The sequence below is a fragment of the Sus scrofa genome, chromosome 4 (genome assembly GCF_000003025.6).
Source record: "Sus scrofa isolate TJ Tabasco breed Duroc chromosome 4, Sscrofa11.1, whole genome shotgun sequence".
In the NCBI taxonomy this organism is placed as follows: domain Eukaryota; kingdom Metazoa; phylum Chordata; class Mammalia; order Artiodactyla; family Suidae; genus Sus; species Sus scrofa.
Window position 1 is genome coordinate 10,103,259 of NC_010446.5, and position 27,470 is coordinate 10,130,728.

At 51.4% G+C, this 27,470-nt stretch overlaps 1 protein-coding gene across 10 annotated transcripts in view; it reads left to right on the forward strand.

The window, feature by feature from the left end:
• ASAP1 (ArfGAP with SH3 domain, ankyrin repeat and PH domain 1) overlaps nucleotides 602-27,470 on the forward strand; it is a 348,069-nt gene continuing 321,200 nt past the window's right edge. For all 10 annotated transcript variants that reach the window (XR_002343078.1, XM_021088910.1, XM_021088909.1 and 7 more), the window contains exon 1: nucleotides 602-830. The gene's annotated coding sequence lies outside the window, so the exon portion shown is untranslated. The remainder of the gene's footprint in view (nucleotides 831-27,470) is intronic.

Genomic DNA, 27,470 nt, shown 5'->3' on the forward strand with positions numbered 1-27,470 from the left:
CTATACTACCTTGACCTGGAAAGTCCATGCCACCTGGTCCCGGGTAAAACTGAGGAAACTAGCAGGGCGGAAGCAGAGAAAGGGGGCAGCCAGGTAAAGTCGTTTCTTTTAGGAAAAAGCGGGGAAATGGCCGGGAGATTGCAAGTTCATCCTCCGCAGATGCAAGCGGGGCCAAGGCCATTCCCGGGTGTCGGAGGGCCAGAGAAAGGCACCTCCCAAGGCCAAGGTTTGATCGGGACAAATCCCACCGCTTCCCCCTCTGAGAGAGGGGGAGGCAGGCCAGGGCCGGTGTGAGGCCCAAGGAGCAGGTCGCCCGACCCCAGTCCAGCTCTCAGGTCCAGGCCGGGGTCAGAGACCCCGCCTGCCCCCGGCCAGCGTGCCGGCGGGCCAAGGGTTAAGCGAGGCGGGAGCCCCCGGCGTGGGGCGGCCGCGGGGCCGGGAATGCTTAGTCAGGATTCCGATTTCCTGTCGAAGTGTTTGGATTTCCTGAAACCCGCGCCCTCCGCCGCCGAGCGGGATCGTCCGAGCCGCGCGCGTCGCTGCGGCCTCCTCCCCTCGGCACATGGTCGCCCGCCCCTTCCTGCGCCGCGCTCGGCTCCCGCGCCTCGCCGCTGCCGCCGCCGCCGCCGCCACGGGCCGGCACTCCGCGCTCCGGCAGCCCCCGGCCCGCGCCTCCCGCCCCGCCGGCTGCTCCGGCCGCCGCCCGCTTTCCGCTCCGAGAGCCACGATCGGCCGGCCGAGGGGAGCCGGGGCGCGGGCGTCTGCGCCGCCGCCGAGAAGCCGGCGCCAAGCCCGCGATGGAATAATGCCCAGCGGCCCGCCCGGTCCCGGTGAGTCGCGGGGCGCCCGGACGGGCTCGGCGGGGCCGCGCGCGGTGGGGGGTGGGAGGGTCCTGGGTCTTCGGCGCCCCCTGCCCGGCCCCCGCTCGGAGAGGAGCCGGCACAGGGCGCCGGGCGGGTCCGGACTCCGCGGCGGGGTGCCTGGTGCGCGGGGAGGGCGCCGGCCGCGGGCTCCGCAGGGCCGGGCTCGGCGGTCCAGGGGGGTCCGCGCCCCAGGGATGCGGGGGTGAGGCCGCTCGGGGCGGCGGGGGGGGCTCCGCGCGCCCTCCCGGAGAGGAGCCCGGGCAGCGCGCCCGGGGGCCGGGGCCGGCGGATGGGGCGCCCTCCCGGCTGCAGGCGCGGGCGCTGGCCGCGGCATTGTCTCCCTGGCGCGGCGGAGCAAAGTTCCCCGCCGTTCCTGGAGCGGCCGGCCCGGCCCCGAGCCCCCGGCCCCCGGCCCCCGGCCCCGGCTGGGACTCGGCGCTGCCACGCAGGCCCCAGGCCACTTGCTTCAAGCGAACGAAAACATTCCCACTCGAGATTTGGGGGTTGTTGACGGGAAGACAGGAAAGTGGCTGGTGTTTGTGCTTGTACCATTTTGGGACCTGCTGCATTTTCGGAGAGCGACGTGAAGTTTCAAAGAAAAAAAGAAACTCACTGGCGTCTGGCATTCTGCGGTTTCATACATCCCGAGAGTTGCTCTCTGGCATTCCTAAAGCGGTTTCCTTTAATAATTTATTTTTCCACTAGCGCAGGGGGATGGAGAGCCAAGTTCAGCCCATCGGCCGCGTGACCTCAGCTTTACCTGCACAAATCAGAAAGAACAAGAACTTTCTCCCACTTTTTTCCCCCTAGACTCGGTCAGGTTGTCTTGGCAGAATGGATTCTGGGATGACAGCGGGGCACGGTTTGCTGAGTAATGTTTGGGGATTGTAAAACATAATTCAGTATGGAGGCCAGTTTTCGCTCTCCATCAAACCTCAGCCCCAGGCCTTTGCACTTTGCAGTTGGAGGTTCATCTTATAGCAAGAAGATGCAGGTCTTCTGGAAGCGTCACATCTCCACAGCTCAGAAAGAAAAAGCGTCCCTGAGAACAGTTGTTTCAGCTCCTTCTTTTTTAAAAAAATGTTTTGTCGGAGTTCCTGTCGTGGCTCAGTGGTTAATGAATCCGACTAGGAACCATGAGGTTGTGGGTTCGATCCCTGCCCTTGCTCAGTGGGTTAAGGATCTGGTGTTGCCTTGAGCTGTGGTGTAGGTCGCAGATGCGGCTAGGATCCTGCGTTGCTGTGGCACTGGCGTAGGCTGGCAGCTGCAGCTCCGATTCAACCCCTAGCCTGGGAACCTCCATATGCTGCGCGGGAGTGGCCCAAGAAATAGCAAAAAGACAAATAAATAAATAAATGTTTTGTTATTATAGTTAATTAACAATGTTCTGTCAATGGCGGCTATACAGCGAAAGTGACCCAGTTAGACATTTATATGCATTCTTTTTTCCCATTATCCTCCATCATGTTCCATCACAAGTGATTAGATATAATTCCCTGTGCTCTACAGCGGGGAGCTCCTTCTCCTTCTCCAGATGAGGCTGGGAGAGGTGATGGAGATCCTGCAAAGTCATGTGACCAGGCTTTAGCCTCCCAGTCTAGTGCTCCTCTTACTAATGTCAGTTTAGGGTATGTCAGCTCTGGAATCTTTGGCAATACGCCTTCTTGGCTTTATAACCTACATCATTTTAGTGCCTTCTCTTGTTCTGTCTTATCTGTTATTGCTGCTATTTTTGAGATATGCCGTTATCTCAAACCGCATATTTTGAGATAAAGAAAAAATTCCCTAACCTCTACTGTTCAGCCACTAAATGGATTTGGAGCTTCAGCCGCCAAATGGATTTGCAATATAAAATGGGCGGCTTATTATATAGGGAATTGCCGTTCTCTATCCCATTCTTTTGTAAGAAATAGAAACTCCCAAGCCCCAAAAGGGGCAGTATTTTAGCACATAACGTACCGTATGATATTCTCTACACTTGATTTCCAGCCCCCCTGTATCTTGTGAGTGAGGCAGCCCATCTATTTTTCTCCCTATGAGAGCTCCGAGTGGCTGCTTTTTCATTTTTAGTATGTGATAATGTTGGAGAGAAAGGACTTTTTCGAAAGCTTGCCATTTGGTGAAGGAAATTGAAATTCTCTCCACCTCCCCACTCCTCACCAGCCACAGTGAACCAGATTTTTTCAAAAGCAGTCAAAGCCTTGTAGGCCCCAAGATGCATGTGTGCATTCAGAGGGGCTGGCTGCTCCCTCGCCCCACCTGAGGACCCACCTCCCAGGTGGCCGAAGTCTAGAGGAAAAAAGGGAACCTGTGTTACCTGGAATCGTTTCTGCATTTTCCCTCCAAGTTCTCAGTGGTATTTGAGTGGATCTGGCTGCCGCATTCTCATTTTTCCCTCCTGTGTTTCTTCTCTCCACTTCTCTCCCAGCCACTCTCTCTTCATGGGCTGGAGAACAAGTCTTCTTCTCGGGGATGCATGAAAGATCCTCATGTAAGCAACGGTGACAGTGACAGCTAGCATTTATTGAGCACTTGCTGTATGCCCTCTCTGTGTTATGTCCTAAGAAATCCCAGGTTGGAGAGGGGGTTTCCTTGGGAGCCTTGCCTGGAAAGGAGAGCAGTTTTCATCTGGAATTTGAGTCATGCTTTCATTCATCCAGCACACATTTGCTAAGTGGCTCCCCTGTGGGAGGTGCCAGTCCCCGGAAGATGAATAGGACCCTGTGTTCAAGGCCTTCTATTTCCAGCCTCATCTTTCAGTGTCAACCTTGCCGTTTCTGCTTTCATTAGTCAATTCCTCAAGCCCGCACCGAGCACCTGCTTCATGCTAAGCACTGTGTGAATCCGGGTAAAACAGTGATGAACACGTCGGCCTGGCCTTGCCCCCATGGGGCTTGAATTCCAGTGGAGGAGCTGGGCAAGAACAAGGAAGCGGCTAACTTCTAGCAAATGAAAGAGTGTGATGCTTGTTTTCAAGGACAGACACAAGGGATTGAAATGATCATCAGTGAAGTGGGGGCGGGGGTAGAGCCGGTCCCGGTTTTGCCAGGAAAAGGCCTCTCTGCTTCTGAAAAGTTAAGAAGGAACTGACCATGCAAGAGGTTTCAGGGGAGGGCCTTCTGGGCAGAGGGATCAGACTACGAAAAGTCCTCTGTGTTCCTGGTAGTGAGGGCTGGGCAGAGTGGGAGAGGGATGGTGAGAATGGCACAGGGCAAGGGTTTTGGGGTTTTTGTGCTTTTTTGGGGTGCGTCCGTGGCATGTGCACCCCAGGCTAGGGGTCGAATTGGAACTGTAGCCACCGGCCTACACCACAGCCACAGCCACAGGATCCAAATCGCACCTGCAACCTACACCACAGCTCATGGCAATGCCGGATCCTTAACCCACTGAGCGAGACTAGCGATCAGAGATCTGACCTGCCTCCTCATGGATACTAGTCGGATTCGCTTTTGTAGCGCCACAGCGGGAACTCCAGGGTGAGGTTTTCAAGGGAGGGAGGGGCAGTTCCCTGCTGGGGAGCGTTCCCCCTCCAAGTACAAAGGGAACCTTGGATGAGGTTAGGCTCAGGAATGGCATCTGATTGACATTTTTTTTTTTTTTTTTGGGTCTTTTTAGGGCTGAACCCGCAGCATATGGAGATGCCCAGGCTAGGGGTTGAGTCAGAGCTGCAGCTGCAGCCCACACCACAGCCACAGCAACGCCAGATCCAAGCTTTGTCTTCAACCTATAACACAGCCCACGGCAATGCCGGATCCTTAACCCACTGAGCGAGGCCAGGGGTCAAACCTGCGTCCTCATGGATATTAGTCAGATTCATGTCCACTGAGCCATGGTGGGAACTCCTTGATGGACATTTTTAGGAGATTATTTTTACTGCTTTTGTATTACGAGAGGGTCACAGCGGGCAAAGAGGAGAAACAGGGAACCCAGTTCGGAGACCACTGCAGTGATCAGGAAGAATGAGGGTGGCCTAGACCAGGTTGGACCCTCTTCTAGTGGAGTTGGAGAGTGGTGAGTGGAACCGTGTTGGCTCTTGATGAGATTTAGTGATGGATTAGATGGGGTGGGGCAGGGGAAGGACTCAAGGGCGACTTTTGGGTTTAACAGCCGGATGTCATTTGGGGAGAATAAAGGGAGAGTCAGGTTCCCTGTTGGCTGTTCTAAGCTTGAGATGTCTACACAGCAGACAGGTGGAGATTTCAGGCAGACGCGAGGGTGTGTGACTTCGGACCTCAGGGGAGACCTAAGGACTAGAGACCATCAGCCTGAAGCCAGGCTCCCGGAGTGCTCGCGGGGACACCTCTTGCTGTTTCAGCTCTCTGAGGGTGCGCTGTGTTCATGCCCTCCTGGGCTCCCTCTACTCACCTGGTAAAACATACCTGTGTCTTTAGCGCCCTCTCCCACTCTCAGATCCCTGTGTTTACCTTCACGCTCTGTTCCGCTGCCGTTACCTTTTTATAGGATCTCACATGTGTGAAAAATTTGGTGCAGGTGTTGTTGGGGTTATAAGTGCTGAGCTAATGTTAGCTGTTATCATCGTTATTACCGGTGGGAGTGATAGACAAGTAAATAAAAGTTACATTGGGATAAATCTAGTGTAAGTGGTGTATTAGTTTCCTCTCGCTGCTGTAACAAATATAAATAACACAGATGTATTCTCTTATGATGCTGGGAGTCAGAAGTCTGACGTGAGCCTCACTGGGCTAACATCAAGGTGTAGGCAGGACAGTTTCTTCCGGAGGCTCTAGGAACAATCTCTTCTCTTGCCTTTTCCAGTTTCTAGAAGCCTCCTGTGTTTCTTGGTTCTTGACCCCTTCTTCCATCTTCAAAACCAGCAATGAGGGTCCTAGTCCTTCTCATGCTGCCATCTCTGTGCTTTTCTTCTCTTTTCCACTTTTAAGGGCCCTTCTGATTACATCAGGCCACCTATAAGATGTAGAAAAATCTCCCTGGAGTTCCCGTCATGGCTCAGCAGAAACGAATCTGACTCGTATCCACAAGGATGCAGGTTCCATCCCTGGCCTTGTTCAGCCAGGTTAAGGATCTGGAATTGCCGTGAGCGGTGCTGTAGGTCGCAGAAGCTGCTCGGATCTGGCATTGCTGTGGCTGTGGTGTAGGCCAGCGGCTACAGATCCCATCTGACCCCTAGCCTGGGCACCTCCATGTGCAGCGGGTACGGCCCTAAAAAGACCAAAAAAAAAAAAAAAAAAAAAGAAAAAGAAAAATAGAATAATTTTCCTGTTTTAAGGTCAACTGATTTGTAACGTTAATAACATCTTCAGCCTTGGTTCCCCATTGCTCTGTAACCCATGGAGCCTAACCCATGCCCAGGTCCTGGGGACGAGGGCGTGGACGTCTTTGCAGGTTGGGAGGGGGAGGTGTTAGGAGAGGCCCCTGACTCCGTGGGGGAGGGGAAATCTTCCTGGAGGCAGTGGTACCCGGGTGGGAGTCGTCTCTGCTGTGTCCCCACTGTCCTCCCAAGTGCTCATTCTCTCACTGAGGTTTATTCACTCCTTCTTCATTCAAGCTCTTCTTGATGCCCGGCTTTACGCGAGGAGTCGGAGTTGAGGATTCATTTCACTGCGTATCCTTCAGGCTGCGGGCCGGATGGGTCTCTTTCAGCCTAGGACAGTGTCCTTTCTTACCCCACCTCAGGGGTCCATTAAACTCACCCCTGAATGTCCTCTCCTGGCCCCCATGCCCTGTATCCACTCCCAGGAAGGAGGAGCTGGAGAGCTGGGTTCTGAGGGGTTGGGTGATTTCCTGTGAATCCCAACACGTGTGCCTTTTGTTCAGCTAGAACCTTCGCTCCGGAGCCACAGCCAGGGTCCCCAGCTTCAGCCAGCCCGGTTCCTAAAGCAGGCCACTGGCCGCAAGAGAGATCAGGAGCGTGGATCAAGTGGGAAACATCCAGCTGAACCATGAGGGGAAGAAACGTCTCGCAGGCCTGGCAGGTGGCCCCCTCTGAGAACAAGGGAGACCCACGTGCTGAAGACCATGTATCCCGCGGCCTCCGTGTCATTTGGAGAAGAGGGGCGCTCCTGTCCCAGGTTCTCCCCAGAAGCAGACAGCATCCCGGACCTTCATTGCTTTGGGGGGGGCCTGTCAGCTCTGCCAGCCACCCGCACCGGGTGACAGACACCAGGGTCGCTGGCTGCCTGAGCTCCCTGTTCCAGCGCCTTCAGTCCCCATCCCCTGGAAATGCCACCAACTAGCTGGTCTTGTCATATTTTTGGCGTTTCCTCTTCCTCTACCGTTCTAAGTCAGGAAATGCGAACGTACCCTGAGTTAGACAAACAGAAAAGTGAGCAAGCAGCGTCTTTCCAACGGAGGGATCCCAGGTGGGGTCTGGTCACACTGGGGACGAAGCAGCCCGGCAGCACTTCTCCCAGGAGGGGGCCTTCCGGAGGGCCAGGCCTGGGGCTGCCCTTCGAGGCAGGAACAGGAAGCAGGGGGCCCAGACACCGCCGGCTTGTGGTTTCTGGGGAATGATGGCTTGTCTTTCCCGCATCAAGGGTCATTCTTGAGTTTTCCGGCAAGACTTCTGCCATCCCAAAACTCTGCCTGGGTAGTGATACCAGGGGCCTAGTTCCTTCTAGTTTTATAGCCAAATAATTACCATTTTGAGTAGGAACGCAGAAAGAGTCCTCCAGTTTGCCCTCGCGTGGCCCAGAGAAGACTTAGATGTATTTTCTGAATACATACAAATTATGTGTGAGTGAGAAAAAAAAAAAAAAGGAAAAAGCAAATGGAGTAAAATCGTAACAATAGATGAACGTGGTTAAAGGGCATGTGTGTTCTCTGGGTTATTCTATTTTTGTTTTCTTTTTATGGCCACACCTGTGGCGTATGGAAGTTCCCGGGCTAGGGCTGGAATCGGAGCCGCAGCTGTGGTCTACACCACAGCCATGGCAACACTGGGGCTGAGCTGCATCTGCAACCACGCTGGATCTTTAACTCACTGATCGAGGCCAGGGCTCGAACCCCCATCCTCATGGACACTATGTTGGGTTCTTTTTTTTTTTTTTTTTTGTCTTTTTTGCTATTTCTTGGGCCGCTCCCGCGGCATATGGAGTTTCCCAGGCTAGGGGTCCAATCGGAGCTGTAGCTGCCAGCCTAGGCCAGAGCCACAGCAACGTGGGATCCGAGCCATGTCTGCAACCTACACCACAGCTCATGGCAACGCCGGATCGTTAACCCACTGAGCAAGGGCAGGGATCGAACCCGCAACCTCATGGTTCCTAGTCGGATTTGTTAACCACTGCGCCACGACGGGAACTCCCTATGTTGGGTTCTTAACCCGCTGAGCCACAACAGGAACTCCCCCTGCGCTTTCTGCGTTCTTGAAATTTCCAGGTAAAATACTTTTTGCAAAAGGAATGGGGAAAAAAAGAAAGTGGGCTCCACCATTCCCTGGTGATTGTGATCTTGGTAGGTGATGGGGTGGCCAGAGGAAGCCAGAAGACTCTGGGGTTTGCCACTGACCCGCCTGGCCTCCTGTTCTCACACTTTCTGTACTGAACTGAGAGCAAGCAGGAAAAGGACCCGAGACGAGAATGCCCGAAATACGGCACAGTTACACCTGTCCTGTCCTGCGTGGAGGTGTGTCTGCTCCCGTGGTTGCCCCCACTTCAGACTGAGCAGCTTGGGGGTGGGGCAGGGCTCCGGGTCACTCTGCATGTGCCCCAGTGCCAGGCACCAGCGAGTGGTGGGCACTTGGCAGGGAGGCCAAGTCAAGGGCACCCGCTTCTGGTGCCCGACTGGTGCGTTTTTTGAATTTTCTCATCACTGAGTTTTTATTTCTAACGACTCTCCTTTTTACTTCTTTGGTTCTCTTTCAGATCATTCTGACTTTTAATCTTTGGGGCTTATTCTTCCAGGAGAGTTTCTCGCTCTTATTTCATATCTTTGTTCTAAGCATACTGCCATTCTTTTTTGGACTGCCCTGTTAGGTTAATTCTGGAGAAGCCAGTTCTCCCATTTCCTGCATCTTCAATTTTGGGGAGGGGGGGGTGCGTGGTAACTCATCCCCCCCCACTCCGGGTAGCCAAAGTGTCTTTTTACAGAACATTTTTTTGCTTCAGGACAGGCTCTTGGGGTTTCGTGGGTCCTGGACATGTTATTGTGGTCGCTATTGGGCCCAAGACTTTATTTTTAAAAATTAAAAAAAAAAAAAATGTATGGAGTTCCCTTCGTGGTTCCCCTTGTGGTGGTTAACAAACCCGACTAGCATCCATGAGGATGCAGGTTCAATCCCTGGCCTCGCTCAGTGGGTTACGAATCCGGCGTTGCCATGAGCTGTGGTGTCGGTTGCAGACTCGGCTCGGATCCTCCATTGCTGTGGCTGTGGTGTAGGTTGGCAGCTGTCACTCTGATTCGACTCCTGGCCTGGGAATCTCCATATGCCGTGGGTGCAGCGCTAAAATAGCAAAAAATAAAATAACATTTTAAAAAAAGTATGGCCACATCTGCAGCATATGGGAGTTCCCGGGCCAGAGATCTATGTCAGCGCTGCAGCAGTGCTGGATCCTTAACCCACTTTGCCACATGGGAACTCCTGGGCCCAAGACTTTTAACCCTGGTCCGCTGGTGTATGTTGGGCTCTACATCTATATACCTAGGGCTTCAGAGTTTGCACAGGGGCCTTTTTCTCCCCCATCCCAACCCTGAGGCAGACACAGCTTTCTTGCTGTTTCTCTGCGCTGGAGAAGAGAATAGCTCAGGCCACCTTTCAGAGGAGGCTGGCGTCCCTTAGGTCCCGGCCTTGTAGCGGCATCTCGGCTCTCTTGTTGTTCTCTAGGTACCAAGTGGAAACCAGCCTCCTTCATACATTCAGGAGTCTCTTGCAGATAAAAAAAGAACATTTACAAAAATGTAAAAATTGCATTTCGAGAAAAGAAAATCAGAATCCTTATCAAAACAGTAGCAATAAAAAGATTTGATTCAGATCAGCAAGCACTGACTGAGCCCCCCCCCCCCGCCCGTGTGTTCACCCTGCAGCTCAGGGGTAGGGGGCCAAGTATGAGCTAGGCTTTAAAATGCCTTGTTCACCCTCATGACCTCCCGCGCAGAAAAGACAATGAGCACTTAGGAAGAAAGGAAAAAAGAAAGGAACTGCATGTATCAAAAGAAGACAAATACTGATGCAGAAGACAGACTAAAATAATGGAAAAGAGCCCTGAATTGAGACTCAGAAGTCCTCATTTCTTGCCTGGAAATTGATATTAACGAGCTATGTGACCGTGACAAGCAGTCAATTATCCTCCTGAAATCTCCCTTCCTCACCTGTGTCAAGTTGGTGATAAGTGGGAGTTCCCTGGTGGCACAGTGGGTTAAGGACCTGGTGTCACTGCTGTGGCTCAGGTTGCTGGCTGTGGCATGGTATTTGATCCCTAGCCTGGGAACTAAAAGGTGGTGCTAAGTCTGTCCGGACCCTCCCCCCTGCCAGGTGACAGTGAGAGTATGAATGTGGGAGTGGGCGCCTCAGAGGGTAAGGGGTCTTTCTTGCCTTCAAGGCAGAAGGGACATCATGTCCCCTGGTGGCACCTTGCTTTGAAGACTGCCTGCTTCCTAACCACCCTGGGCACTGGGTTTTCTGGGGAAGAGCTGCAAGCGTTTCAGGTCCTCAAAACTTGTGCAAACTAAGGGTTGGTCTTTGGTGTGTGGGCGGTAGTTGGGCACTGGGTTCTGAGTGGCTTCTGTCCCACGTGATGTTCCTTCCCGTGGAAGTTCCCCCAGGACCCGACAAGGGAGGGCTGAGCTGCTGCTGGGAGCCCGTGTGGGATGGAGTGTGTGCACTGCTGTGCCTTGTGATCATTGACCTGCTCTTCTCTGGACGGTGGAACTCACGCTCTCTCTGGGGTCCGTCCCAGCCTTTAGCCAGGTCGCCCTTTCATGCCTGGGGTGGTTTGGTGGCTGTAAATAGGAGCATTTGTCCTGATGCAATGGGAAAACCACTGGACTTGGAAATCAATAACGATAGCTAATGTTTCTCGTGCATTAATACATGTCAAGCACTATTTAAGCAGCTTTCCTACATGAGGTCATTTAATCCTCATAATAGCCCTAAGAAATAGGCACTATTTTTTCCCCATTTTATGTATTTTTAAATTCTTTTGGCCATGCCTGTGACATGCAGAAGTTCACAGGCAGGGATTGAACCCAGGCCATGGCAGGGACAGCCCTGGGTCCTTAACTTCTAGGCCACCAGGGAACCCCCTTCTCCCAATTTTATACAGGAAGAAACTGAGACATGCAGAGACTAACTGACTTCGCCAGGGTCACATGCATCATAGGTGGCAGGACTTTAAGCAAAGCCGCCTGTGGTCAGTGCCCACGCTCTTGATCATGATGCAGGATTGCCTCTGGAGCCTTAACCTTGAATTCCATGCCTTAATGCCTCATGTAGTCTAGGAATCTGCCCTTCATCTTTCTCAGCCTTTCTGAGCTTTGGTTTCCTCTTCTGTAATTTTTGAAAGCGCTTGCAGGGTTTGCTTTTACAAGAACATGTTAGGGAGTTCCTGTCCTGGCTCAGCGGTAACGAACCCGACTAGTATCCATGAAGACGTGGGTTCGATCCCTGGTCTCACTCAGTGGGTTAAGGATGCTGAGTTGCTGTGGCATAGGCCACTGCAGCTCTGATTTGACCCCTAGGTGAGGACTTCCATATGCATCAAGTGCGGCTCTAAAAAGACACACACAAAAATAAAAAATTTAAAAAAAGATGTTAAAGCAATATATACAGAAAGTGGTTGAGTGCCAGGCACATCATTGGTTCTAAACAAAAATGAGTGGGTTCCTGACAGGATAATAGTTCTCATTTGCTTGATCAACAAGGGGAGGGAAGAGAAAGAACTAATTCAGTTGAAAGCATCTTGACTGCACAGACTTTTCCTGCATATCCTGCTCTGTGCCAGGCACCTGGTATATGAAGATGAAAGTTCAAGTTCAAGTTCCTTGGATTAGAATATCTTCTAATTAGAAAAGAAAGACACGAGGAGTTCCTGTTGTGGCTCAGTGGAAACAAATCTGACTAGCAGCCATGAGGATGCAGGTTCGAATCTTGGCCTCGCTCTGTGGGTTAAGGATCTGGCGTTGCCATGAGCTGTGGTGTAGGTCTCAGACTCTGCTTAGATCTGGCATTGCTGTGGCTGTGGTGTAGGCCAGGGACTACAGCTCTGAATCAACCCCTAGCCTGGGAACCTCCATATGCCGTGGGTGTGGCCATTAAAAAAAAAAGAGAGAGAAAAGAAAAAAAAAGAGAAAAAAAGAAAGACATGAAACTGATCATAGTTTTGAACTGCTGTCCATCCTCATGATAGAAAAGTTACGCAGGAATAGCCACGGGTGTGCGGGAAAGAAAGAGTGACCGCAGTGGAGTGGTCAGAGGCTGCTTTGGGGAAGAGGCGGTCCTTGAGCTTTCTGGTCCAGAATGGGCAGGATTTCAGTGAGTGGAAAGAGTGGGGAAGGGTATCCAAGGCTGAGAGTAGCCAGATCACAGTCTTTGTGGTAGGAACGCACTAGTTACTTTGTTTGGAGGTCTAAAGAAAACATCGGTTGGAGGAGAACAGCAAAACTCTCAGTTAAAATACCTTGGCGTTGGGCTTTCTCTCTGGAATGCAGTCACTCCTGCTGTTTACTGTCCGCTCACTGTCACAGAACTCCTGATCCAGAAAAGCCGGCGGCCGTGTTTATAGACCTTCCCGTAATAGCCCTTAGCAAGTTTCCTCTCCTAGGACAGTTACTTCCTCAGACCCAAAATAGAACCGGGTGGAGATGTGAGATGTTTGCAGAGTGCACTCTGTTTAACTGTGTACTGGGGAGATGCGCGGGTGAGCAGGTGTCGCAGACGCTGTGGTCTGCTGATCCAACACCGCTTCCCCTTCTCCTTTGCTGACGGGAACGCTGATCTTCACAAGCCCACTTGCCAGGGGCCTTAAGGGAGGTCAGTGCCAGCCCCAGGGGTGAACCACTGTGGTCTCATTGCCCTTGGCAGTGATGGGTTTAGCGTGGGCATGTGACACAACTGGGCTGTAAAATATGAAGGGAAATTTTCTGGGGGATGGGGAAAGATTTTTCTCCATTTTATTTGATTTTTAAAGTTTAAAATTTTTTGGTTCCGGGCACAGGGATCGAACCCCTGCTGCAGGGATAACCAGAGCCGCAGCAGTGACAATGCCAGATCCTTCACCTGCTGAGCCATGAGAGAATTCCAAGCTTTTCCCCCATTTTGCAAGGAAGCGTTTAGAGTGAAACAGCCCCTCTCCTGCTGTGGGACATAGTAGGGCTGCATGTGATACCTGGAGTCATGGCAGCCACGTTGGGATCATGAGGGGACCTTCCTTGGGGAGAAGATGTTGAGTGTGTCTCAACAGAAAGATGGAAGAAACAGGACACTGAACACCTTACCTTTTGACTATTTTGAGTTGACCTTTCTACCCCCCAAATCTTGACTAATACGCAGGGGTCTGGTCACCTGACACGACATCTAGATGATTCTGGGTCCACCCTTCTCCAATCACCCTACACCTAACCTACCACCCTGTTTGACATCCTCACTAACTTGTAACATTTGTACCTTTGCAGTCTTGTTATTGTTTCTGAATTGCCCTTTCCCTACCTTCTTTATCTCTACCTACCAAAAATCCAGCTTCTTTAAAGAATGGCTTACATGCACCTTCTCTGTGAAGCCTTTCCAGATCCTTCTGGTTGTAGTTCATTATTTTATTCTCTGAGTACCCTCAACATTTGTTCTCCTTTCTCACCCTCCCTCCCCACCGCCCCTCACTCTGTTTGTTTGTTTGGTGTTTTTTTGCCTTTTTAGAGCCACACCCTTGGCATATGGAGGTTTCCAGGCTAGGGGGCGCATTGGAGCTGTAACCACTGGCCTACGCCACAGCCACAGCAACACAGGATCCGAGCCGTGTCTGCAGCCTACGCCACAGCTCACAGCAACGCTGGATCCTCCACCCACTGAGCAAGGCCAGGGTTCAAACCTGCTTCCTCATGGATATTAGTCATATTCGTTTCCACTGAGCCCGGACGGGAACTCCTCTCTCACTCGTTATTAAGTGGCTTCTGTGTGCCAGTTGTGCTGCTGTACAGTGGCGTCATCCTTCATGAATGAGGACGGACGTACACATCAAGTTGTGAGCCAGTATGCTTTGTCTGGTCCTAGGGGAACATGAGGTATCACCGGGTGCTTAGGAAGAGGTTCCTGACCCCACCCCTGCAGGGAGGGTCAGAGACCTGCTGCAGGGTGTATGTAGTCTTCGAGATGAATTTTAAATAAGGAATAGGCGTTAGCCGGGGTGAGAAGGAAATTCCAGGTGTAGGGAACCACCTCGGCCAGGACGGGGATGGTGCAGATGGCACAGTTTGTGACCGCCTGACTCAGCGTCAGTGAACCTGATGTTTGAAGTGGGATGCACCGAGGCTGGAGGTGAAGGCAGGAGCCACATCCTGAAGCTTGGACTTCATCTTGAGGCCGTTGAGGAGCCATTGAAAGCTTAAGGCAGGGCACTGCCATGGCCCTGGCCCTTTGGCAAGATGAATCTGGGTACCTTGAACTGAATGGACCAGGTGGGTGAGGACCTGGACTGGAAGCAGGGTGGCCATTCAGGATGCTCTTGTCTGGGAGTGAGTGGTCCAGGAGATGGAGGGGAAAGGGATACAGGCAGTAGCACCAGCCCTCTGAGCGAGGCCAGGGCTGGAACCCAAGTCCTCATGGATACTAGTCAGATTCGTTTCCACTGTGCCACAGTGGGAACTCCCATTCCTTTTCTTATGTTAGCTTCCGTCATATTCTATCCCAAGAGACTGAATATAGTTTGCTGTGCTGTACAGCAGGACCTCATTGCTTATCCACTCTAAATGTAGTAGTTTGCATCTACAAACCCCAAAGTCCCCATCCATCCCACTCCCTCCCTCATCCCCCTTGGCAACCACAAGTCTGTTCTCTGTGTCCCCTGCTTCTTAATCTTAGTGAGTCCTCAGTGCCCACCCCAGGGTAGGCCAGATGCTTAATATGTGTTTGATGCGTGAATTATTCCCTCACTCTCTTTTAGCATAGAGTTCAACAGTCTCTTTTTTGATAAATGTTTTGAAACTCTTTCAAGTTGTCCAACAAGGACTGGGGCCCTGGTGCTCCGGGGAGCAGTGGAGGAGGAGGAAACGGAAGTCAGGACTCCAGCCTGGGCTTCCTGACGCCAGGCCTTCGCTCTTCCCATTGGCCAGCCCATACCTTCCTGGGCAGTCAGGAGCCACCTCCTGGGGCAGGATGCCAGGGGTCCAGATAAACCATCCTGAGAAAGGGTGGGGGCTCCCCACAGAGCTTTCATAGACAACAGCATATTCAAGGGTTTGTATAAACAGGGCCACATGAATTAGTCAGTGAAGGATACATGCGTTTTTCTGAAAGAATTTTAATGGATGTAGCGTGTCTGTGGGGTGGGGGGTTCCCATCCTGGAACAGACTGGGGGTTGGTTGGGGTGAGCTGAGGTCAGCAGTGATATTTTAAACCTCACATTTGATGGGAGTAACAGTGCTGATGAGTATTTGCAAATGGGAATCGAGTTGGAGCTGAAACAGAGAGTCTGCTGAGGGGGATCCTATCCTCAGAAACAAAGCTTCTGGGGTATAGAGGATTGGCTAAGAGTTTGGAACCTGGGTTTAGGTTGAGTCCTCACCCAACCCTTTAGTGGCTGACCTTAGAACATGCTGACCTTAGGCGAGTTCTGAGCCTCTCTGAGCCTCAGTTTTGCTACCTGTCAAATGGAGGAGTAAGACTTCTGTCTTACGGGGTTGCGGCGAGAACTCTGTGTGTCATACCACGTGGAGAACAGTGAGGATGTGCCTGGCACGTGGTGACTAGGAGTGGAAACGTGAGGTGTCCTGATGGTGATGATTGTTATTGAGGGGTCATTGAGTCCTCCAGTAACCTGTGTTGAGGTCCTCACTCCAGTATTGCAGAATGTGACCTGATTTAAAAATAAAGTGTCAGGAGTTCCTGTCGTGTGGCTCGGTGGTAACGAACCCAACTAGTATCCATGAGGATTTGGGTTCCATCCCTGGCCTCAGTGTGTTTAAGGATCCAGCATTGCCATGAGCTGTGAGCTGCAGTGTAGGTCAAAGACACGGCTTGGATTCCACGTTGCTGTGGCTGTCGTGCAGGATGGCAGCTGCGGCTCTGATTCGACCCCAAGCCTGGGAACCTCCATATGCTGTGGGTGTGGCCCTAAAAAGAGGAAAAAAATGAGGTCATTAGGGTAGGCTCTGATCCAATATGACTGGGGCCCTTTTAAAAAGGAGGAATTTGGGAGTTCCCTTGTGGCGCAGCAGGTTAAGGATCCTGTGTTGTGATTCCACAAACCGAGGGTGTGGCCAAAAAAGGTGCTGGGGGGCGGGGGGGGGGCGTTGTGCAATTTGGAGACAGAGACAGACGGGCACAGAGAGAGGACAATGTGAAGACTGGGAGAAGGTGGCCGTGTGGCTTGGATGATGTGTCTACAAGCCAAGGTCTAGGAAGAGGCGTCAGAGAGAGCATGGTCCTGCCACACTTCATTTCAGAACTGCGAGAATGTTTCTGTTGTTTTATTTTATTTTTTCTTTTTAGGGCTGCATCTGTAGCATATGTAAGTTCCCAGGCTAGGGGTCCAGTTGGAGCTGCAGCTGCCAGCCTACACCACAGCTGCAGCAACTCGGGATCCAAGCCACGTCTGAGACCTACACCACAGCTTATGGTAATGCCGGATCCTTAACCCACTGATTGAAGCCAGGGATCGAACCTGCGTCCTCATGGATGTTGGATTCCTTTCCACTGAGCCACGATGATGGGCCAGCATCCTCCAGGGCTGGGAGGCCCAGACTGCCTGGGACAATGGAGCCAGAAGTTCTGGTTGGCTGGGATTTGCCTGGATAGACCAGAGAATGGGCAGTGCCAGGAGAGGACATTCTGTATCTGCATTTCCAGTTCACTCATGTTTATTCATTTTGTTATTTCACTTCAAGGCCTTTCACCATTCCCTTTGTATCAATTTTTAAAATTATATTTGTGCAACGGCTTTATTGAGGTATAATACACGTATTACACTAACTCACCCATTTAAAGGGCAGAATTCAGTGGGTTTTAGTGTATGCACAGTTGTGCAACCCTGACTGCAGTCTACTTTAGAACATTTTCATCACTCCCAAAAGAAGCCCATCCATACCCATTAGCAGTTACTCCCCGTTTCCCCAGTCCATATTTATGCCACTTTCTGTCTAGTTTATTTCATACTGGTATTTAAAGAAACAATGCATAATAGCCCAAACTCAACAACACTAAATAAATGCGTGGCTCACAATTACCATAAAATCATAGAATTCTTTTCTTTTTTACTTGGATAGCATTAACCAACCCTCTCATTATACAGATGAGAAAACTGAGGTCCTGAGAGGGGAACTGATTTATTTTTTTAAGCAAATCAAGTCATGCATTTTTTTTTTTTTTTTTTTTTTTTGGTAAGGCCAAAGCTCAAGTGAGGCTGAGCTGATCGCTGCAAGATGGACCATGGGACATCCTTGCCTGGAATTAGAAAGCCAGGACTCAGAGCTCCCTGGTGGGTCCATGGGTTAAGGATCCAGCATTGTCATTGCTGTGGCTCGGGTTTGATCCTTGGCCTGGGAACTTCTGCATGCGGTGGGCAAGGCCAAAATAAAATACAGTAAAATACAGTAAAAGTAATTAGAAAAAAGGTAGGAAAGAAGAAAGCCAGGCCTCATCTGGAAAGTGCTGGTTGGGATGGTAACTGCTGTCCTGGGTAGTTGTCCAGCCGCCTGTGACGGTGCAGCTCCGAGCTTCTCTTCGGCTTCATCTTTCCCGCGGCCTTTGTCCTCGCCCCCTCCTCCACCTCCTCGCCCAGGAGATGGTCAGATAGTCAGACACAACCAGGCGGTAGTCAGCGTTGCTGGGAATCCAGCTGGGCTCCCGGACGGGAAGATACTCCACGTTCAGAAAGTGATCATTTCAGGCATTCAAGGCGGACGGACCGACCTGAGCAAACGCGTGATGCTTGCAACAGGGAGGGGAGTGAGAGCGGGATCGAGGGGCCTACATACCAGCTACAGGATGGAGGAGAGGGGGCAGAGGAAGCAGAGGAGGAGAAAGGGGAGGAGGAGGGAGAGGAGACAAAACAAACAAACGAAAAGTATTATTATTATTTTTTTTGGCCACACCTGGGGCGTGCGGAATTTCCTGGTCCAGGGATCGAACCCCTGCCACAGCAGTGACCTGAGCCACTTGGTGACACCACCGGATCCTTAACCTGCTGTGCGCTGCTGGAACTCCACCATTAACTGTTTTAAAGCATACGATTCAGTGGCTTTTAGTACATTCACAGTGTTGTCTTCACCCCAAAAGGAAACGCTGTGCCCATTAAACAGCCACTCTCCTTCACGCCCCTTCTGAGCCCCTGGCAACCTCTCCTGTGCTCTCTGTCTCTGTGGATTTCGCTGTCCTGGATGTTTCACGTAAGTGGCATCATACAGCACGCGACCCTTTGTGTCTGGCTTTTTTCCCTTAGCGTAATGATTTTGAAGTTCGTTTATGTTCAAGCAGGTATGAGAACTTCATTCCTTTTTATGGCTGAACAATATTCCAGTGTATGGAGAAGCCCTATTTTATGTATCTGTTCATCTGTTGATAGAATTTGGGTGGTCTCCCCCTCTGATTATTATCAATAATGCCTCTATGAACGTTTGTTTGCAAACCTGTTTTTAGCTCTTTGGGGTATCTGCCTAGGGATGGAATTGATGAGTCATCAGGTAATTCTCTGTTTAACCCTTTGAAGACCTGCCAAACTTCTCCAAAGCGGCTGAACCCTTTTCCTTTCTCCCCGAAAGTATACGTGGGTTCCAGTTCCCTGTACCCTCGCCAAGACTTGTTTTATGTTTTTTGCTGTTACGGCCGATCTCGGGGGCATGATGGGGTTACGTCATTGTGGTTTTGATGTGTTGTAATAAACTCTGCTGTACAGCAAAGTGTCTCAGCCATACATATACACACATCATTCTTTTTCAGTTTCTTTTTCCAAATAGATCTTGGACTTTCTTTAATTTGCACTGTTCAATCAACTCTGCTTAATAGCTCTGTCAGTTGAGAAGAGATGATCAAAAAGTCATGATGAAATGATTTGCGTTTTTCTAATGATTAATGGCTTTGAGCCCTTTTCCTGTGCCTGCGGACCACGTAAAGGGATCTTCAAGGAGGTGTGGGCAGGTTAGGGAAGCCCCAGGGATGGTGCAGGGCCCGGGGCAGATGGCCCCAGGGCTCCTGCATCAATGCCCAGTTTGAGGGGTGAGGAAGGAACGGGGCTGGAACTCGGAGACAGCGAGGCGTGAGGAAGGGCCCTGATCAGAGCTGAGATTTGGCTTGAGTGTGGCAGCCGGTTTGCATCGACCCCCAGAGAGGGAGTGGGGGTGGGGGCTGGGGGGAGAGGCCCTTTATCTTCCCCTCCCTCCTGTCCCTGCTGGGGTTTCCTGTTGGCCAAAACCATCCTGCAGCCAGAGGGTAGGGGGCCTTTGCATTGTTAGCTCCTAAAGGTCTGTTTGGGGCCTTTGGGGCTCGGAGAAGGGGAGAGAGTGGAGTCTGATGGCAAGTGGCACAGAACGGATGTCTGTTCCGGGAACTCCGCCCCATTTTCCTGTAGTTCTTCAGTTCGGTCCTTCTACCCTTGCCTTCTCCCTGAGGCTGCTTTTTTGAGATGGACTGCATTGGTTTTGAGCTTCTTTTATTTATTTTTTTTTGCTTGTTAGGGCCGCACCTGCGGCATATGGAGGTTCCCAGGCTAGGGGTCTAATCAGAGCTACAGCTGCGGGCCTACACCACAGCCACAGCAACCCCAGTGCGAGCTGCATCTGCAACCTGCACCACAGCTCACAGCAATGCCAGATCCTTAACCCACTGAGCGAGGCCAGGGATTGAACCTGCAATCTCATGGTTCCCAGTCAGATGCGTTGCTGCTATGCCACGATGGGAACTCTGAGCTTCCCATTTTTAGGGTCATATCCAGAAGAAGAGAGAAAACATAACTTCCAAAACTTCTCAGAGATGGAGAAAGGACTTTCCCAGAACCCCCCGCCCCTCCATGTCACATCTCCTTGACCCAAGTTGGTTCATGTGCCCTTTAGGCTAATTCCTGGCAAATTACTGGGATGGTTTTGAACTGGTTGGGTCCACACCTGGGAAGTGCAAGAACATGCCCTTCCTGGGGGAAGGGGTCCTGAGCGAGGCCAGGAGTGAGGAGGGTGCCCTCCCCTAGGGATTCTTCAACATCTGATGGAGTAAAGCCAGGTGCCACGCCTGCTGGGGTGAGACCAGAAGCCTGCCCCAGGTCTCCTGGAGGGTTCATGCCCTTGAGGCTGGGTCATGCCAGGCAGCGTGCCACCTCCAGTGGGTACCAACCTCAGACCTCCTCAGGGTCTCCCAGACCTGGTCATCCCTCCTCTGGGCCACATCCTTAATAACACCTCCGGGGAGTGAGGCCCAACGCCATCAGAACCAAAGGCCTGAGTTTAACCAGAAACAGGAAATGGGGTCTTTTCATAGATTTCACCACAAAAGACAGGACTAAAAAAAAAAGCCCATTTATGGTATGATTCTGTTGATAGGAACTCTCCAGAATAGGCAAATCTATAGGAACAGAAAGTTATACTGTTCTTTTTTGCCAGGAATGGGTGGAGATGGAGTTGGGGGGCAGTCGATGCTGATGGGTGGGGGTTTCTTTGGGGGGCAGTGAAAGTGTTCTCAAGTCCATTGTGGTGATGGTCACACGGTTCTGAGCTATAGGAAAACCTCTGAGGAGTTCCTGCTGTGGTGCAATGGGATCCACAGCATTATTGCAGCTCCAGGACCCAGGTTCGATCCCTGGCCCAGCAGAGTGGGTTAAAGGATCCAGCATGGCCCAGCTGTGGTGTAGGCGCAACTGTGGCTCGGAGCTGATCCCTGGCCCAGGATTGCCATGTGCCTTGAAGAGTCCAAAAAACAAACAAACAAACAAACAAACAAACAAAACTCCTCTAAACCCCAAACCGTTGAACTGTATACTTTAAATGGATAAATTGTATGTTATAGGAATTATATCTTATCAAGTTGTTACAGCAAAAAAGACAAAAGCTCCATCTGCTGCTGTTCTTTTTTTTTCTTTAAAATTGATTGCTGTTTTTTTGTGTGTGTCTTTTTTTTTTTTTTTAGGGCCGCACCTGCAGCATATGGAGGTTCCCAGGCTAGGGGTCAAATCGGAGCCGCCGGCCTACACCACAGCCACAGCAACAGCAGATTCGAGCCTCGTCTGCGACCTACACCACAGCTCACGGCAACGCCGGATCCTTAACCCACTGAGCGAGGCCAGGGATCAAACCGGCAACCTCATGGTTCCTGGTCGGATTCATTTCCACTGCGCCACGACGGGAACTCCTTGATTGCTATTTTATTCCTTAATAGTGCAAATCATCTGTGCCTTATACCTTGTCTTCTTTTTCCTCCTTTCCTCCCCCTCCCTTCCTTTCTCCCTCTTTGTCTTTTCCCTGCTTTCCTTTAGGTGAGTCCCACCTCCCTGTAGTCTGTGTAGGTCCTGTGCACCTGACCTAACCCGCCTCCTCCTCTGGACCCGTAGGCATTACCCAGCCAGTGGCGTGTTCCAGCTCCGGGCCACAGAGATTAGGTCAAGGATGCCCACACGCAGAGTCAGCCCTGGGACTTTGACTGGAACTACAGGCGAAGAGAGGCTTGCTTTCCGCAGGGATGACTGAGCTGCGACTAGATGTAAAGCTGAAATCAGGGGCCTCCTTAGGGCCGGCCTGCCTGAGATACCCCTGTCACCCCTCCAGGATTTCAGAGCCAGCCGATGGAGTGTAACCCCTCTCGGACCATGTCCTTCGAGCCCCTGAATCTAGCCGTGCCCGAAGTTTCATCCATCCCCGGACTTCTAGGTCAGCCCATAATTCCAACTCCCCCCCTTATGTGTTTATTTTTTTATTTAAAATCTTAATTTCTTTTTTCTTTTTGGTCTCGCCCACAGCATGTGGACATTCCCGGGCCAGGGATTGAATCCGTGCCACAGCAGCAACCCAAGCCACCATAGCGACAACACCAGGTCCTTAACCTGCTGAACCACAGAGGAACTTCTCCCCCCTTTTTAAAAAGCCAGTAGGTGTTGGGTTTTCTTTCTTTTGTTCTTTTCTTTTCCTTAATTTCTTTTATTTTGTCTTTTCTAGGGCCGTACCCACAGCATATGGAGGTTCCCAGGCTAGGGGTCAAATTGGAGCTGTAGCTGCCGGTCTACACCACAGCCACAGCAACATGGGATCCGAGCTGCATCTGCGACCCACACTACAGCTCACGGCAACGCTGGTGGATCCTTAACCCACTGAGCGAGGCCAGGGCTCGAACCCAAGTCGTCATAGATACTAGTCAGATTCTTAAACCTCTGCACCACAGTGGAAACTCCCAGTGTTGGGTTTTCTGCCTCAGGAAATAGGTCTAGGTGTGGCTTCTGCAAACATGGGTCCCCTAGGCTTACACGATTCGGATGACCCCTTTCCACAACAATCCCAGCGCCATGAGAGGGAACTGGTCCTTCCGCCCTGTCTCTTGGATCAGAACAAGCCAGGAGGACTGCTTCCACAGAGGAAACAGGCTGACGCTGGAACGTCCTGACCTGGCACACGAAGTCCTTTGTAAGGGCCCCGGATGGCATCTGGGGGACCGCCCAGCGCCTGTCTTTGTGACCAGGGGAAGGGCCTGCTCTCCTCTTGTCGCAGCCCCCTTGCCTGTGTGTGTGTGTGCGGCTGGGGCTGGGATGTGTACTGCAGCATGGCCTCCCCTTCTGGCCTGGGGTCCTCTCATTTTTTTCTTTCCTTTTTGGTTATATATTATAAACCACTTAAGTCACCCTTACTGGAGATTTTCTGTGTTTGTCGCAAGGGGGAGGGGTGCCCCCATCAGCTCAGGCTGCTGTGTTGCCAGAGTGAGACGTGTCTCATGTGCTTTCTGCTCTGTCCCATGGTTCCCAGGAGCACAGCAGGTGGGGGGCCCGGGCATGATCTTTCTCCTTTTATCCCCATGGCACCTGAGGCTTTGAGGAGCCCATGGACTTTTCCACTGGATGGATTTGTCCTCGTAGCAGGGAGGAGAGGCCAAACCTGCTGCTTTGGGGCATGAATATTCCTACCTCGGACCCAGTTCCTATAGATCTTTGTCATTTAGGAAAGATGGAGTTGGGGGAGGTGGGAAGCCTTGATTGCTAAGAGAAGTTTGGCACATGTCAGGCCCCAGAAGGTGCTGCTCAAGGGGACCTACGTTTGAGACAGTTGCAAAGCAAGAGGCTTGCAGGACTTCATGGCACTGTTGAGCAGTTGGCCACTGGACTCTGATGGGAAATAAAAGAATGCCCGAGAGTTTAGGCCTTGTTTAGGTGATCATTCATTCACTCAACAAACATTTGCTAGTCACAGGATCTTCTGGTTTCCCGTCTTTTCCAGGAGAGGAGGGATGGGGGTGTGGGGCTGCTTTGCTTACAGCTCTCTTGTGCCCGCCTGGGTGATTTTTCCCAGGGCCGTCCTATCTAAGGGGCATTCTGAGTTTGGTGACCCCAGTGCTGGTGACGTGAGTGGTGGAGGGAGTGGACTCAGGCCGGCGGTGAGTCAGCGGCTTCCAGGCGCAGCATCTGCGCATGTCACCTGCCACAGCTTGGAGACAAAGAGCTGTGAAGTCGAAAAGGTTTAAATCTTCAGCAGAAGGAAAGAGGCTTGTCTCTGAAGAAACTTCATTTTGAAAATAAGTCTTGGAGTTCCCATTGTGGCGCAGCAGAAACGAATCTGACTAGAATCTATGAGGTTTTGGATTCGACCCCTGGCCTCGCTCAGTGGGTTAAGGATCTGGCGTTGCAGTGAACTGTGGTGTAGGTCGCAGACGCGGCTCGGATCCGGTGTGGCTGTGGCTGTGGTGCAGGACAGCAGCTATAGCTCTGATTCGATCCTTAGCCTGGGAACCTTCATGTGCCGTGGGTGTGGCCCTAAAAAGACAAAAAAAATAAATTAAAAAAATTTTAAAAATGAAAACAAGTCCTATAGACAGTGGCTGATTGTTTTGAGTTTACAGGCAGTAAAATTCCTAAGAAGCAGAGATGGATTTCCGGAAAGAAGTTTGCGGCCTGGGATTGCCCCAGTGATGCTTGGTCACAAGGCTCCCTCAGGCTAGGACTGGCTGGAAAGTAGTTTCTTCTCGGGCTTCGTGTTCACCCGGAGGTGGTGGAATAGGAAAACGGGGTTTAGGTCACATGAGTCTTTTTAGTTTCCCATTTTGCAGCTCATACAGAAGTCTTTCCCTTGTTTGTTTGAATCTCATTCTGATCATATATTTGGTCAGCAGGTGTTTACTGAGCACCCACGAAGCATGTCACATTATCATCATTATTGCGTGACCCTGTTATTGTGTTGAGTCTTGGACACAAATCGCCTCTACCTTCAGGAATGAGATGAAACCCATGAGTCAGGCCCTTCTTGGCGGCCACACCTGCTCTTCCTTTTCTCTGCCAGACTGTTCTCTTTCTCTTTCAAAGCCATCTGCCTCCAGGAAGCCTTCCTTGGTTGAACCTGCCCTGCTGTAACCATTCGTCAAATATTGCTGTGTGCCTGCTGCATGGCAGCCCCTGGGCCAGGGCTTTGGGGGTCAAGGTCAGAGATTTAGAGGAGAGTAAGATTTTGTTCCTATTCTGGAGGAACTTTTGGTCCTAAGTGTGGTTATGGAGCAACGTTAGTCTCTGTATGTGGAGGGTTCTAGTATGTTCCTGCCGTTATTTCAGTGTGGCATTTTGCCCTTATTTCCTATTCTTAGGTATTATACCTGGTGTGATTGTAAGTCGCCTGAGGGGAAGTGTCAGCCCATCAGAAAGTATTTATTGGGAGTTCCTATTGGGACTCAGTGGTAATAACCCAACTAGTAACCCTGAGGATGCGGGTTGGATCCCTGGCCTTGATCAGTGAGTCGGGGATCTGGTGTTGCTCTGAGCTGCGGTGTATGTTACAGACACAGCTCAGATCCACGTTGCTCTGGCTGTGGTGTAGGCCGGCAGCTGCAGCTCTGATGCTATCCCTGGGCTGGGAACTTCCGTGTGTCTCAGGCAAAAAAAAAAAAAAGAAAAAGAAAAAAGAAATAATAATAATAATCTGAAGCTGCTTCCAGCTCCTTCGTTGTTGCTGTTTTGGCCACTCCTGGGGCATGTGGACATTCCTGGACCAGCTCCTCTGTGAACCCACTTTATTCCATCCTCTGTAGTGTTTCTAAACTTTGTGCTAAGTTCATTTTTGTAGGTACCACCAACTCTTGATTCCTCTGTGCCTTCCATCAGAGGAAGGCGCCCAATTTAGTTTTTTATTTTTCTTTTTGTCTTTTTAGGGCTGCACCCACGGCATGAGGAGGTTCCCAGGCTAGAGGTCGAATCAGGAGCTGTTGCCACCAGCCTACGCCACAGCCACAGCCACGCCAGATCTGAGCCACATCTGTGATCTACGCCACAGCTCATGGTAACACCGGATTCCTAACCCACTGAGTAAGCCCAGGGATCGGCCCTGAAACCTCATGGTTCCTAGTCGGATTCATTTCCACTCCATCACAACGACGGGAACTCCCAGGTGCCCAATTTAGATATGGCATCTGTTGAACTGTTGAAGGAATGAGTGGACAGATGGGTGGATGGATGAATGAGTCTGGCAAAATAGAGGGTAGAGTCATTGTATGTATTTCATGATTTTATGATGTAATAGGCAATATAATTGGCACTTGTTTGCTACAGACCGACAAGTGGAATTCCCTTCCTTTTCTTAGCAGCAGCGCAGATAAGCATGGATTCCACACCCGGGGTTTCTGAGCCACAGGTAGATGGGGAAATTGCGGGGTGAACATTCCTGCAGGGCAGCTGCAGGAATTCTTTGGGTGATCTGAAGGAGACGGTTTAGGCTTCTCATTTCTCGAACTTACGGCCTCTAAGGACTGCTCCGGGCTGTACCTGGAAGAGACTTGAACATTTCTTAGATATTATTTCTTTTGATTCTGAGATGCCTTTGATCGCAACATGCGTTCTTGACATGATCACAGCGTTGGAGGAGAAACAGAAGCTCTGTCACATGCAGTTTCATTGATGGGAAGACACACTGTGTTCCAGAAATGGTGAGACGTGAAAATAGGGCTGTCATAGGAAGGAAGGAATAATGCGATTCCAAAGAGTGTTGTCAAGTCGGGTTGCCCCGGTCGGTTGATGTTGATCAGACCTACTCCAGGGAGTTAGGAGTGAGCTTGAGTGGTGAGGCTGGTCTTGCTGGCTTGTTACACATCTTTTTTAGTCCTAGCCCTGAGAGAGAAGTCCATACAGCGAGATCTCCCTCCCAAGGTTCCCAGGCTAGGGGTCTAATCGGAGCTGTTGCTGCCAGCCTCCGAGCTGCGTCTGTGACCTACACCACAGCTCACGGCAACGCCGGATCCTTAACCCACTGAGTGAGGCCAGGGATCGAACCCGCAACCTCATGGTCCCTAGTGGGATTTGTTTCTGCTGCACCACGGCAGGAACTCCCGCTTCTGCTTTCAAAGCCTAGTGGGATTGGCAGGAAGGAATAGTCTTTTGGAGCCAGACAGATCTAGGTTCCACACACCAGCTGTGCAGACCCTCAAAAAATGCTCATCCAGCCTTAGCCTCAGTTTCCTCTCTGTAGAATGGAACAATAATAATGCCTGTCTCCTAGGGTTGCTTTGAGGATTAAAGAAGTTATTGGAGTTCCCGTCGTGGCGCAGTGGTTAACGAATCCGACTAGGAACCATGAGGTTGCGGGTTCGGTCCCTGCCCTTGCTTAGTGGGTTAAGGATCTGGCGTTGCCGTGAGCTGTGGTGTAGGTTGCAGACGCGGCTCGGATCCTGCGTTGCTGTGCCTCTGGCGTAGGCCGGTGGCTACAGCTCCGATTCAACCCCTAGCCTGGGAACCTCCATATGCCGCGGGAGTGGCCCAAGAAATAGCAACAACAACAACAACAACAACAACCAAAAAAAAAAAAAAAAAAAGAAGTTATTGTTTGTGTGGTCTGGTACACATAGGACATGGATAAGCAGCTTTCCATGCAGAATCCTTCCCATCCTGACCCCCTTTTCCTTGGGCAGGGCGGAGGCCAGGCTGTGGCTTAGCCTCCCTGGCTGTCCCCAGGGCAGTGGCCAGTGGATGACCACAGGATGACCAGCTATAGGAATCATGTCCATGATGCTGGCCTTGCTGAGAGGCTGCCAAGTCAGGACCTCGGCTGCTGACATCCTTTCTAGTTGTGGGTTGTCCCTGGAGGGGCACTTGTCCACCCAGACAGTCGCTTTGTCCTGCACTTCTCATGTCCTTGTGTGATGGCCCCATCCGAGAGTATTATTTCTCGGGCCCTTGGTGGTGGAGAGCAAGCTCTCAGGCAGGAAGTCTCAGCGGTTGCTTGCAGGAGGATGCACTTGGCCTTGAATGGACTTGTGAGCATCAAGGGAACGTGTGGGGGCACCAGCGTTGTCTGCTACCACTCCCACTTTCCAGAAGAAGACACAGACTCAC